The sequence below is a fragment of the Triturus cristatus genome, chromosome 5_1, assembly GCF_964204655.1.
Source record: "Triturus cristatus chromosome 5_1, aTriCri1.1, whole genome shotgun sequence".
NCBI classification, from domain to species: domain Eukaryota; kingdom Metazoa; phylum Chordata; class Amphibia; order Caudata; family Salamandridae; genus Triturus; species Triturus cristatus.
The window spans coordinates 481,804,492-481,818,863 of record NC_140587.1 but is presented as its reverse complement, the minus strand read 5'-3'; positions in this window follow the sequence as shown (position 1 = coordinate 481,818,863).

Below are 14,372 nucleotides of genomic sequence, written 5' to 3'. Positions count from 1 at the left end.
CATCAAATGAATTGTCATTTTCTCCATCTCCATGATTTACTCACACTCTTCGTGCTCTTTTTCCATAACTTTGACAAATGTACTTCTCTTACTTCACCACCTATCCTTTTGTACCTTCTTCTCTTGGGATTATTTGTTGTTTTCCCCATGATCTAAGGTTCTCCTCTCTAGTCTTAAAAAATGAAATTCATCTATTTGTTATGATCCCTCATCAAGGGCTTGCTCTACTTCATAGCTTATATCAGAGCCAACATATTTTGCAGTAGTTTCCTGTCTTCTCATATTGAAATCTGATTTAGACCATCTGAGATGAGGCTTGTTTGCTATTTGCCTCTCACTTCTTAAGCATTTCTGGATGTGGACTTTCATAATTTTGAACAGTCAATATCCACAAACCGTGCTCCTTCCGCTCTATCACACATAGCACCCCATAAGACATATCACCTTAACACAGCACACACTTTAGCACAGCTTCATATGACCTACATTCCCAAATATGTGCTCTGTCTTTCTCCCTCTTTCACTTGCATTCACTTACCAGGGGGAGCTTGACGTGTGGCTGAAGACCCCAACACTGCCTTCCATGCTCCTCAGCCACTGGCCATTCAAAATCTTTTTTCTAATATGATTCTATATTGCCTTCTGGTGACATCATGAACCACAAGGCCAAAGCTAAGTAGTTTGCAAATGCCACCAGAACTTCAAGATGGCAATATTGGACAATTTTACATATTACCAATTACAAATATTTATACTGTCTGCTTATTTGGTGGCAGGCTTAAAAAAGGTATTTTTCAAAGAGGACATTTTTATTGCAATCGTAAGGGAAATGCCGGATTATACGGTTTAGTTATCTGTCAAAAAAGGAAGAGGAAAGAATTTATGTGCATACAACTGTATAATTTGTTTTTAAAGTTGCTTTGCTTTCTTAAAATGAATGGACAATGATAAAGCTCTGCAGAGTCCTTTTGATCTGTCTAAATGCACTGCCATGCTTAGATACTTATTTGCTGTAGGGAAAGTAATCAGTCTGAGAGAATGCCTTTCATTAGATGAAATAATCCACATTTATCAAGAGCTATATAATTTCAGGAAAACATAATATATCGAGACAAATGTCTAAAGTAGAAACATGTAATGTTAGCCAGAAAATTTACATGTGATTGGTAGTTGAGTCTTTTATCTTGTGTAATTTCTAAGGAATTTGAGCTATAAATGATCACTTGGTTACAGTGCAGAATGGCAATGTCAATCCAACATTCCACTGGAATTTTCAAGTGTGTAGGAGAAAGAAGGAGAATGTCTATTTTTGAGGCCTTTCTCTGGGGGGTTATTTCCGAACTGAACTGAAAAAAAATCAGCATCTGCCTCTTTGGTCTCCTTGTGCACTTAACAATCTATATATTTTATTTTCATTACTTTCAAGGCTATGTATTGATGTGAACCCTTCATCAATAGCTTATAGGAGCCTGAACATAAAATCAAAATGTGGAGATAGTGTCATTAATTTATTTAAACGTTGCTGAATATTTTGTTGTATTTCTCAAAACCCAGCAGGCGAACAAATGCCATTTTGCTCTGAATGGCGGGAGTCTGCCAATACCAAATATATGTGGGTTTCCTTGGAAAATATAACCTGCACAATAAATTATAGAATATTAACATGGATCACACCATTATGTCAAAATCATTGCATACAGTGCACTGCTAATTTGATGGCAGATATAAAAAGAAGGGTTATATGAAAAGTATAAAAAAATATGTTTATTAAGTCTTTGTTACCTAAGGTATCCATTGGTTCAAGTCAGGCATCTGTTGACTAATAGAAATATCTGAAAACATTTGTAGCAGTTTCTTCCCAAAACATGACATTTCCGTCCAGTCTCTCTTGCATAGGAACATATGCTTGCTAAGATCTCACCCCTTGCATTGGGGTACCAGACGTGTGGGTTTTCCAAAAATTCAAGATGCCAACAGGTGATATCCTGGGTGTAGTGCATTTTGTACATTCGGAAAGTAGCTGCAAACTAATTGTTGGTATATGGTATCTGCCTTTTGCCCACAGATAACACCCAGTAGCACTATGAAAACATAGCACAATCATGTATTTTTACCATTTACACATCTTAACGTTTCTATCGCTAAGTGCTGGGCCTTTCTCAAATTAACTGGTTGACCGGAAGATAGCGCTCAACATATTTGTCAGTTTGTTTAGCATTTTTCCAAAGTGTGTAATTCTCTCCAGCCTTCCTTGCACAAGAACACATCCCTGAGGAGAATTTATATTCAACTTTGTTCCTCTGGGTCTCCCATAGGTGATAAACCAAGTGTGGTGCATTTGGGAACTTATGAAAGCAACTTATTTGGTCATTGTATCAAACCTGAAATATATGAAATTCTACTTCAACCATATATTTTCATTATCTATACATCATAAGAATTATATCACTGGGTGCCAGACATCACTTACATTTACTGGATTTTCAGCATTTTACCCTTAAAAGATTGTAGTTTCCTTCAATTATCCTCACACAGGAACAAATCCCTTTTCTATGCTCCACTAGGTTATATGCATAAGGTGTTACCAGATTTGGAGATTTTCCTTGGCTTCAGCAGGGACCACACACTAGACACCACACCAGGGAATGTTTTTGATGGTGAGAGATTCCATAGGAAATGGCTGCAGGATTTAGACCTGGTATTGACTGGCACTGTGGGGAGCCCACTGTAGAAAGGTGGAATCTGACTGCATGGTCGCCTCTACTTTTTTCTTGGTGTTTTGCTGGTTTTATTTTAAATGTGGCTGGGATCCTGTTATTCAGGACCCGAGCATATCTGCTTTCTCCATTAAATTGATTACAATTACCTTAGGTACACTCCAGATTGAATTCTGGGGTACCCTTATGAGTCCCTAGTACATGGTATCCTATGTACCCAGGACATAGGTACCGTAGAGGCCTACCAGTGGCTGTAGCATGTTTTATGCCACCCCTGGGAAGCCTTTCAAAATGACACCACAGGACTGCTACTGCAGCCTGGGTAAGGGGGTGCATGCACCCCTTACTGAGGTATAGGTTCACTATATCTCTCCATATCACTACGCATATAAACCTATCAGTCACCCTTATGGCAGGCCTTACCAATCCTGAAGGCAGGGTGCTGGGTTTTATGTGAGAGGGTGCCCATGCATGAGCAGGGCCCCTCTGCAGCCTTCGAAACCTTTATTTCGGGGTTGTTTGTGATGAAGCCAAACCATATACTCTTAAGTGCACTATAACCAAACTGCAAATGCTAACTTTGGGATGGCTTCACGGAAACATGTCATGTTTGGTGTCAAACACCTTGGAATCATACCCCCACACCAGTAACTGGTGAGGGAGTATGATCCCACCCTTCTAAAGGGAGAGACATGACAGCACCGGTATACCCGGTACCAGATAACAGAGCCCTGGCATCACAAAATGGATGCTGCCAGCCACAGACACGAGTCTGCCCTCCTGCTGCTGGTTGAAACTCCGGCAGGGGAGGCCTGGACAATAGGTTTCCTGTCACAGGGAGGTGTCCCCCACCTCCCAGACAGGTTTTAATGTATTGGGGCTGGGTGGGTGCACTCCAAGAGTGCTTTGAAGTTCAGCATGGGGCCACATTTGGTGTCCCTGTGCATAGTCCAGTTCAAACCGGTTGCAGGGGCTACCAGCCCATGCTCTGGCACAAAACTGGACAAAGGACAAAGGTGTAGCCACCCCTCTTTCCTGACCCTCCCATAGGTGGGTCCCAAGAGTTTGTCCAACCCCTTCCTTGGCTATTAGAAAGGAAACCCTGGCTACAGGACTATAGATTACACCTGGACGAAACTCTGATACTGAATCCTGGAACTTCGACGATCTACACTGAACTAGATGACTGAAGAATCTCCCTTGGAGTAAAGGAGTTACTTCCCTGCTTGGCAGGCACCAAAGACGCATCTGTCCGGTTTGCACCTCCGAAGCTCCCGCCGGACTCTAAAGAATTTTGCAACACAGGAGGTGGGTTTCTGTGGTCTCTGCGGTCGATCAGTGCACTCAGCAATTCTGAGGCCTGTATCCCTCGAGAACAACCATGCAACCTGAACCCCTGGACACCACGACCATTTGCAGAAGCATCAGCTTTCCAGCAACTCCTGCAGCTGAGCTTTGGGTTATTTGTAGCCCTGACCCCTGTCCCTTGCACCAAAGATTTCGCTTATTCAAAATGTTGTGGTATCGGTCATAGGTACGTTGGCGCTTCAAGGGAAATTCACATTCATATGTTGATATTCATTTATATGACGGTGCTGTAAGGTGTAGAGAAACCACCAACTCTACAAAGAAGAGCAAGAGCTCTACGTAACAGTTCAGCAAATCCCCTGCACTCGTAATTATTACAATTTCAAACGTTTTAGACGTGTAAGTCAGGAAAAAACATTGACATCAATAAATCATATGCGAAGTTTGTCTTCCTTGTTCTTTATTTTCCAATGGAACATCCTAGTCACAGCCAACACGTGTTTCGTCGTGTAGGGACAGTAATCCCACGACTTCCTCAAGGCTGTGTAAATTAAAAGACAATAAATACCACATGGCATCACAAGCTTCTGAAAAGAGGGGTCGTGTAAGGTATACATTACAAGTCAAAGATGTCTTGAATAAATAAAAAGAGGTTTCACGTGCGGTGAAACGGTGTACAAAGATATATGAATAAGAATCCATTAAAATACGAAAGTGAAGAAATACACATTGCAGGTATATGCAAATAGTCATTTGAATAGAAGTGTACCAACGTGAAATGAGATCAACAATTTGTAGGTATCTAGTAAGACTAGGGACCAAAAAGGATGGAGAGAAAGGGAAAGGGCGTGAGAAAACAACGTGACCTGATCCCGCCTAGTAAGATACTAAGTTGACTTGATTAACGAGATTAAAGTGACGAGGTGAGTGACAAAACAGCATGCCAACCATAGTGAATCCACTTAAAACGAGGCCAGTGGCCAAGCATAGTTACCTATTTTCTATTCAATAGGATCTCTATTGTAAGAAAACACAATAAAGGGACAAGTGCGTTAGTGCTCTAGTCCACAAGGTGTTATTGATTCTCTTTGATGAGTGTGTACAAACCAAACCTACTTGTTATGTGGTTAAAATTCCAGACCACATGGTGGTCAAATCCAGGATGGGGACAGTCAAATTCTACGGTCTCTTAAACAACGTGGCGTGCGTATAGCGCTGAGCTGTAAGTAATAAATGTGCCAATAAGTAATAATAAGTAGACATATACTAACGGGTAAAAACGTGGTCACCTATTATTATTATAAGGCAACTATTTACCAAGGCTGTCATTATATCTCCCAGGAAATGAATATCGAGAATCGTTTAGCTGTCATGAGCTCACAGTCATAAGTGAATTACTCATATTTATGTGCTACTGGGTCCTGAATTTACCAAAGTCTCTTATATTCGCTAGCTACAATCACAGTTCACCAGATCCCTCACAAGATAGGCGTTAACAATGCTACGCTCAAACAGTGAACTTTCCTACCCAACTTCTCAGTCGGTATCCCGTTATCTCAGTCTCTTATATTCGCTAGCTACAATCACAGTTCACCACAGGGGTACCTTGGGCCTACCTTAGGTGTGACTGGCATGTAAGAAAAGGGAAGGTTAGGGCCTGGCAAGTGAGTACACTTGCCAAGTCGACATGGCATTCCCAGACTGTACACAGGTTCCGCAATGGCAGGCCAGAGTTACATTTACAGGCTGTTTGTGTAGGTGGAACGATCCAGTGCTACAAAACCACTAATAGCATTTGATTTACAGGCCCTGGCACACTCAGTGCACTTTATATGTCCTACTATACAAAGCAGAGCAAAGAATAAAAGGAAATTATCTCTTGTATAACTATAGTCCAATGAATAACCAGTTACTCAGTGAATTAGTAATAGAGTCATTTAATGTAGATGTGTATTTACTGTTTTTTACTGACATCTACTTTCATTTCAAGAAGAATTATAATGCCTGACCAAAGAGGAGACAGAAAAAAAACAGAGGAAACATATTACCAACTTCAAACAAAATAAGGAGGAGAATGTCTACAGGAAAAAAGAAAGGCTAGCTAGTAAGAGTTCTAAGTAGTTAAAAAAATATGATGTGAAATGCCAATTGAGGCTAGAGTCTTTTCTGAAGATAAAATATACATATCCAGTGGAGTATATGTTTCCGACAGGAGGAATCATTCTAGGAAAACAGGTAGTTTGTCAAAGACATAGAAACAGTTTAAGAAGCTATGAGCTAAAATATTTTGGACTAGAGTAATTCAAAGGATGAAGAAATATAAGTAGAGTAATGCTGTATTTGAGCAAAAGCAACACATTGCAAGTATTGTTGAGAAAGCGTTTGCTTTGAAGAGGAAATTATTTATTTTAATATTGAATAGAATGAGGACACTAGACAATACTTGCATTCAGACAAAATATTGAAATAAAATATCGCCATACCAAAATATTGGGTCCAAAATATTGTGATATGGAACTATGATCAGCAAGAATACAGTTGTCAGGAATATCGATTTTAAGGTAAGTAATATCAATTTTTAAAATATGGTATTCATTAATAAAGTTTTTAAAATATAGTTTAAAATATTGTTTTGTAATTGTTATTATGTATTTTAGTATATATTTTAAATGTTTATGATGTACATTTTTAAATAAATATTGTTTATGTTTTTTAATATATTTGTTACATTTTTAGTAGTTATTAAATCTAATTTCATAAATTTTAGTGACGTAGCAGGTTGTGGGTTTATAGGGGTATTGGGTGGAAAGTAATTTAATTATAATACAAATAATGATGATTTTTTATTTAATAATAGTTATTTAATTGATATGTGATTAAGTTAATTGTATTATTAATTTTTTTCAATGTCAATTTTATGTGCAGGTTGTGGAGTTTACAGAGGTAAAGGGTTGGAAAATGCAATCTTTAAATGTAATGTTTAATTGCTTCACCATATTTCCACAGTGTAATGTTTCATTATTAACATGAACATTTCTATTGTAGAAATTCGATCTTTTCTTTCCAAATTCATAGCATATAGCAATAACTTATATTTATGTTTTCTCTCTCTTACCACAGATCAATGAAACCATTTATTTCAACAATGTAGGTGACTAATTAAATATTTCCCTTTTACAAAGCATTGAACAGTACAGTAAGGCAGACGTTGTTGCATTCAGTGACAAACTCAAGCACACACTGAAAAAAGGGGGGCTCCAAAATGTTTTTTCCCATAGGGATTTCTAACACAAATACAGCTCGAACAACAAAACAGAATTATTCCAAATTTGCCAAAAAGCTAGATATTGGTCAAGAAAGTGTTCTTTTTGTGAATTGGTGTAAATCTGTTCTGTAGTTTTTGAGATATTAAAGGCAAAAATTATAGATATCTAGGAATGTGGATCCATGTAGTGGATGCGTGGATCTACAGTCCCCATGCTGAAATTTGATTGGTTGCCAACACTTCAACCAGGAAGTGTTAGCACAGTCCTACAAAAAATGTAAAAAATATAGAAAAAGGGAAGTAGGAATACCCTGACCACCCCAATATGGTGGTGGTGGGGGGCGGGGGGGGGGGTTCACAGTGACCCTTCTGGGCATTCAAAAGAGTTTTTTTATTTTGCTGCAAATTTACTGATGGATCTGCGGCAACATTTGAAAAAAACATGCAGGTTCAAGTGCTTCTTTTTCAAGAAGCCCTGGGCTGGGTCAAATCCAGGGGCATGTAAACAATAAAGGAGGGGGCTTTCAAAACTCTGAATGGGGACCGCACAGACTGCCCTGGACTCTTGGGACCACCACCTCCACAGGGCTTACTTACAAATGGAGCAGGTGGCATGGGCCACACGGGAGCATCCACCTCCCTGTGCCAAGATTTGTAGTTAAAGAGGGAGCGGGTTTTGGCCCCATAGACCACCACCTTCCTGGGGTGGACTGTTAAAATGAAGCAAGGACCCCCTCACAAAACAAATAATGCCCTTGGGTACCACCACTATCCAGGGCAGGCTTTTACTTTGTCCCAGGGTGCCCACCACTGGTACATAGCAGTTTCTTCTGACTTGGTGGAAGCTTTGACAGCTCCCACCAAGTCAGACCAAACACTTTGCTCTCAGCAAGTTGGAACTCTATTCCCATTTGCTGAGAGCTGAGGTGTCCTCTATTTCCCTGCCTGCAGACATGTGGTTAGGGAAACAAAGGACAATTGCTTTGACATGTTTAGAGGCTCCCTGTGCGCTAAAGCAATGCCGGGTGGTCATTTAGGTTTCCCGCAGTCCCCAATGAAGATGCCAAGCCCCGGGTATGTGGTCCTCGGGCTAAAATTGGCATGGGGAGGGCGGCCGCGAAGCTCCCTTCCCCTATCACAATCATTTTTTTTAAAGGCTGGGTTCCGGGGAATGGGGATTGGGGGCTAAAATCATCCCAGTGAGGGCCACACATTTCCTCCTCCTCTTAAAAGTTAAAAAAAGGAAAGGCCAGGCCCCGGGGTGGGGTCCCCAGCGCTGACATTTGCCCCAGGGAGGGTGGCCACACAATCCCCTTCCCCATAAAGGTTTTAAAATGCCAAGTCCAGGCCATGGGGGATGGGGTCCCCAGGGCCAAAATCAGTGCTCCCCAAGGATGGGGGGTTACACAACCTCCCTTACCTAATAAATATGGAAAAAATGAGGCAGGAAGAAAGTTGTTGGAGGACTGCTCACTTTCACCACCACTCTGCGAACACACCTCCTGGCACACTAGTGGTTGGGGGATCAAGTCCCTTTGTCTCCTGATGATCCTTGGGGCCCAGCTACTGCTCCTGTTACCTCCAGAAGGTCTCACACAGTAGGATTGCTGAGAGGTCTGTGGAGACCACATACCTTTTTCAAAAACTTGGCAAATGGGCTTCCTGGCACACTACTGGCTGGGGGATGAAGACCCTTTGGATGCTGAGGGTCTTTGGGGCCAATAACCCCTCCTGTCACCTCCAAGAAGACCTACACAGCAAGGTTGCTGAGAGTTAGTCAAAGACCCTGCTCCCTTTCTCCACCACTCTGCAAATGCACCTTATGGTCACAACTGGTTGGATGCTGAGGGTCCTTGGGGGCCAAGAAGCCCTACTGTTAACTCCAGTAAGTCTGACACAGCAGGATTACTGAGAACTGGTCAGAGGCCCGCCAGCTTTCTCTACCACCCTTATACAAAACTACTAGTTAAAAACGTATAGAAATTCACTGAAAAATATAAAAGTTACAGGGACGTTATAGTTAGGAAATAGAATTTTAAAAACCTTAAATTCATTTAAAAAAACTACGTTTACAGGGACGTTACAGTTAAGACAGAATTTTTTTTAAGCTTAGAAATTCACTGAAAAACAAATGTTACAGGGACGTTATAGTTAGGCTCAGATTTTACTCATATAAAACCATAGAAAATCAGCAGTTATAGTGAACTGAGCTAACTATAACTAACACTCTTAATTGCACCGCTTATGACCTCACATATTGCATCACTCATAACATGGTCAGTGACATCACTGATGACATCTCAAATAACAACAATACCACCTACCTATGTCTGGAGTCTGGCCCAAATATTACCAGTCCAGTCAATGGGTACATGGCACAGAACGAGCTTACCTATTTTTCAGCGCAAACAGGGTCATTATATTCATGGTGAAAACACTGTTGTGAAGGGGGACCTGGTGGAAGGGATATACATTGGAGTCTGATGGAAAGAACAGGAATTGGGTGAGTATGTACCCAAATCCTTCAATTCTGCTGGCTAGAAGCAGGTGGTCTGACCACCATGGTCAGCCCTTCGAAAAGCCAACTCATAATACGGATGACAGTGTACTCCTCTCTGGCACTCTATGACTTCTGCTTTCCTTCCACCACTGCCATGGTAGTCTGTGGCTGGCTGATGGTGTTGCCGGATCACCAGCGGTCTCCCCACCAGAAATCCAACAATCTCTAAATACTGTGGGCCGACCGCTAGGCCACGGTGGTGGTACTGCCACTGTGGCTACCACGGTCTCGGGATCCGCCAAACTCATAATCAGGCCCTAAATGTATTGTATTTAATTAAGTACCACCATGCATTATATTAGACATATCTAATTTCAAGTTAAGCAAAATCGGCTATAAAATTGCTAACAGTGGGTTCTTAGCACTTGTCGCTTCAGAGAGAAATACCAATTGAATATGCATCCTCACATTCTCTGCCTTTTATCCGTATAGGTGTGCAATCAGCACATATTACTCATTTTGTACAGTGCACTCATTTTTAGTACGATTTTTACCTTTTTACACTTCTTGTTAATAATATTTTAGTTATGTTATTTTCAAAAGTGTTTGTGTGATTGGCCAAAGGAAAATAATTGGCCTTCGTTTTTTAAGTCTGTTGTGTAAGGTCTGTTCAGGATTTTAAACTCTCAGGGGCTTATTTACAAGCCCCTTGCGCCACTTTTGCGTCACTTTTAACATGGGAAAAGTGACGCAAAAGTGGCGCAAGGAGCTTCTAAATCTGCCCCTCAGTATATTTGCTGTGTTTAAAATACATTCTAGCACGAGTACATGCTATTTTCTGGGCTATGCATTGGCAGTTTTAGCTTACATAAGGAACTTGCTCTAAGATCTAGTTCAGCTCCGCGATCACACTAGTGACATGCGATGTCCCACAAAGCTGCAGCCTCTGGCCAGTAATTTTCATTGCTTACATGAGCCGTCAGCTAGTTGTACTGGCAGACATTCAAGGAAGCATCCAACAATACATAGATGATATCCAGAGCCACCTGAAATATGTGGCAAATGGAAGGACACATCATTGATCAGTGATTGATAAACTAAGTAGTGAGGAATGACAAATTGCACATTAAGTAAAGGTAATTTATTAGGCATACTGTGCAATAAAGGAAGAATGCAGTACATTTTATGCCATTGTTATTAATAATAATTTTATCCTGCACCGAAGGACAGAACAGAATTGAATTAACATTGTCTTCTTAACCTCCTAGAGTAAAATCAAATGTATAAACCATATAAAATGGTGCATTCAGCAGAAAGTAAACCTACTTCTACAAGCCTCGTACAATACAAGGTCTGACTAATTTATTTAGAACATTCAAGTTACCGTGTAAAAAGTGTTTACGGATTCCATTTTACCCTGTGTTCGCAGTAAAGGTTTTGTGGTAGAACATTATCCCTTAAAAGAGCAGCCCAGCAGACTAGTGGAATAGCATTATTTAATATGCAAATGACTCATTAAGAGACACTTCAGAACTCAAGCTAATGGACCTTAAAGAAGGTGCACTGTGTCTGGGATCCTTCTAAAGTGTGTGTGCGATTGTGAAATAACTGCTTTTTTTTGGTACAGTGTCTGATATACAAACTTGTGTGTATAGTGAAAAGAATATTTCATGTCTAAGAAGCAATCATTACTCACTCCCTTTTGCATTACATTAAAGTATTTTGTGTCTTTGAGGCACATGCATCAAGCTCGCATTTTGCGATTCCCAAACAGCGAAATTTGCCGATTCGCTATTTGGGAATCGCAAAATACCATGCATGTAGGAATCGCAAAAGAATTTGTGATTTCTACACATTCCTTATTTGCGACTCGCAAACTGCGAATCGCAAATAAGGAATGGCTTCCCATTAATTCCTATGGGCCTAAAGGCCAATTGGAATCAATGTGAATTGCATGCACAATTTAAACTTTGAAAAATTTACTTTTGTACATTTTTCAAAGCTTTCACAAATTACCATCAACTTTAAGTTGATGGTAATTTGTGTTTCTTAAAATCGAAATCGCTATTTAATTGTTTTTTGTTGCATTGCATTTAGGTAAACGCAAACCCTTCTGCGCTGCCTCTGTGGTTGTCCTGGTGGGCGTTCTGGGTGTGGATTGGGGTCCTTGGGTGGTATAAATGGGTGTTGTGGCCCTCTTGGGTGTCCGGGCCGCATGATGAGTGGCTCCTTAACATCTGTTGCACTTCTGATGTGGCCCTGGGCTGTGCTCCCTTTTGTGGTGCTGGCTGCCGTCCGACATAACACCAGGTCAGAGCAGGTGTAGATTTCCTGGTGCTAACGCACCTTATCGCATGTTTTGTGTTTTTATCGCCGATCTGTCTGGTCATTGAGAATGGTGAGGTGTGGTATGGTCGTGGCTTTTGGCACTGGAACGCCCATTCTGCATCTCATTAGCGATAGTTGCGGGGGTCCTCTGTGGTGATGTTTTTTGCGGCTGCTATCGCGGGTAAACTGGTGCTGTGGGCTGTTAGCACCAGCTTGTGAATGGGGAGGTACATTTATCACGACTTTGGCTGCAATAAAGTGCCGTTAGTTTTGCGACAGCTCCTTGTGAATATGGCCCTTAGCTTCCTATCTCCTCAAACTCATTGAACCTCCTCAGTTTTGTGTCCAATCTGTGTAGCCACTTACTCTCATGCACAACCTCCTCAGTATTGTGTTCAATTTGTGTAGCCACTTGCACTCATGTATGTGCATTGTGTGTTGGCAAAATTGCCACCCCTTGGGTTGTCCGTAAAATTTCAATTACCAGCCATATCAAAACTGTTTGGTGGGCACCCAAAGGTGGTAAAAGTTTCAACCAGAGCTACTCCCTGTACTTTGCAGTGTATCCTGCTACAATCTTGTAGAAAATGTGCCTTTACTCTCTGTTTTTTTTCTCCATATAGCAATAGTCACATGGGTACTTGATTTAATATATCACATCAGTACTCTTGCAGTTGGTATGACTTCTCACTGTGTAGTTGCGTTCATTGTGCGCAAAATTCTTGGTATCAATCATTAATGCACATGCTGTATAACTACCACATTTAAAATGCCCCACAATTTGTAGTAAGTGTGAAATGATTGGGTTTAGCGTATCCAGCCTGGAGGGTGCTAACTACATGGTCTTTGACACTTACCTTTCTTGGAAACATACATAGGTAGTTACTTCGTGTCAACCTCATCAGGAACCAGGTTCAATGTCTGGTCATGATCATTTTGATATCATTTTTCTGTGTAAAAAATGTGATCACTCATAACCTCTTTTTGGGTTCCAGAAGGATCTCGCTGGGACATTACCATGTCCTCTTCCATGCGTCCTTTAATAATCGTTTAGGATATCAACATGTCACTAGTCGCTCCAATAGGTCATCTGATTCCTGAAAGTAATCAGTTCTTTGGGAACAGTTCCTTTAAAATCTAAGGAATTGGCCGTAAGGCAAATTATCATGAAGGTTACCTTGGGTAGTGGCTAGAGTATCTTAAAAGTGTATTCCTCTCACTCTCTTTATGGTAAAGTGGGGTGTGTGGACTCTTTGCCATTTTCAGATCAGATAGTGATGTCCAGAAACTTATTCTCAAGATTGGTATGTGCTTAGATGAATTTAATATCTTGAGACCTGCCATTGAGCCAAGAATGGAACCTCTGTAATCCCATCTCACTCCCTGTCCAAATCATCAGGACATTGTCAATGTATCGCTTCCAAAAAGCGATGTTCTGAAAAAATGGATTAGCCTCAGTGTATGTTTGTACACATTCATATCTATCCATGTACAGGACGGCTAGGTCAGGTGTGAACAATATTCTCATTGTGACACCCTTTGTTTGGAAAAATTAGTCACCTTGAAAGTAGAAAAATAATTTGACATTGCTATCTCAAATAGATGGACCATGAATTTGGTGGGAACCTGTACTGGTATTGGTCTCCTGTCAAGTGCTTCCCTAATGACCTCCTGCACTGGCCTCTGAGGGATATTAATATATGGGGAAGTAATGTCCATAGTGACCTGAAAATGTTCCGTAGGTGTAAAGGCATAGTTATCAATCAACTAAATTGTCTCCATGGTGTCCCTAAGATATGACCCGGTAGACTCGACACAGGATTTAGGAAAAAGGTTGACGTACTTGTAGAGGGGCTCGAGAATGGATCCACACTCAGATATTATCGGGCAACTCAGAGGTAATCATATTCTAACTCATTTAAAAAGCTTTCATTAGCCTTTCGTTAGTAACTCTTTTTATATTTCTTTTGTGGGATCACCTTTTAGGTTTTTGTATTTAGTGACCTCACTTAGGGGCTTAATAAGATGCTGGTTAGATTGGTTTCCGTGGTCCTGTCGGAGGTGGGCGGAATGCAGTGCTATCGTTGGAAGCAGTCGCTCTGACCGCTGGATTAGGGTGCATGCATATACACAGAATGCCGACTGCTGCGATCCCTCTCACTCCGCCAGGAAATTTGAACCGCGCTACTGTCAGAAAGGACCCCTTGCCCAACTACCATGCAGCTCTGATGAGCCGACCGTGGCAGTCCAACCA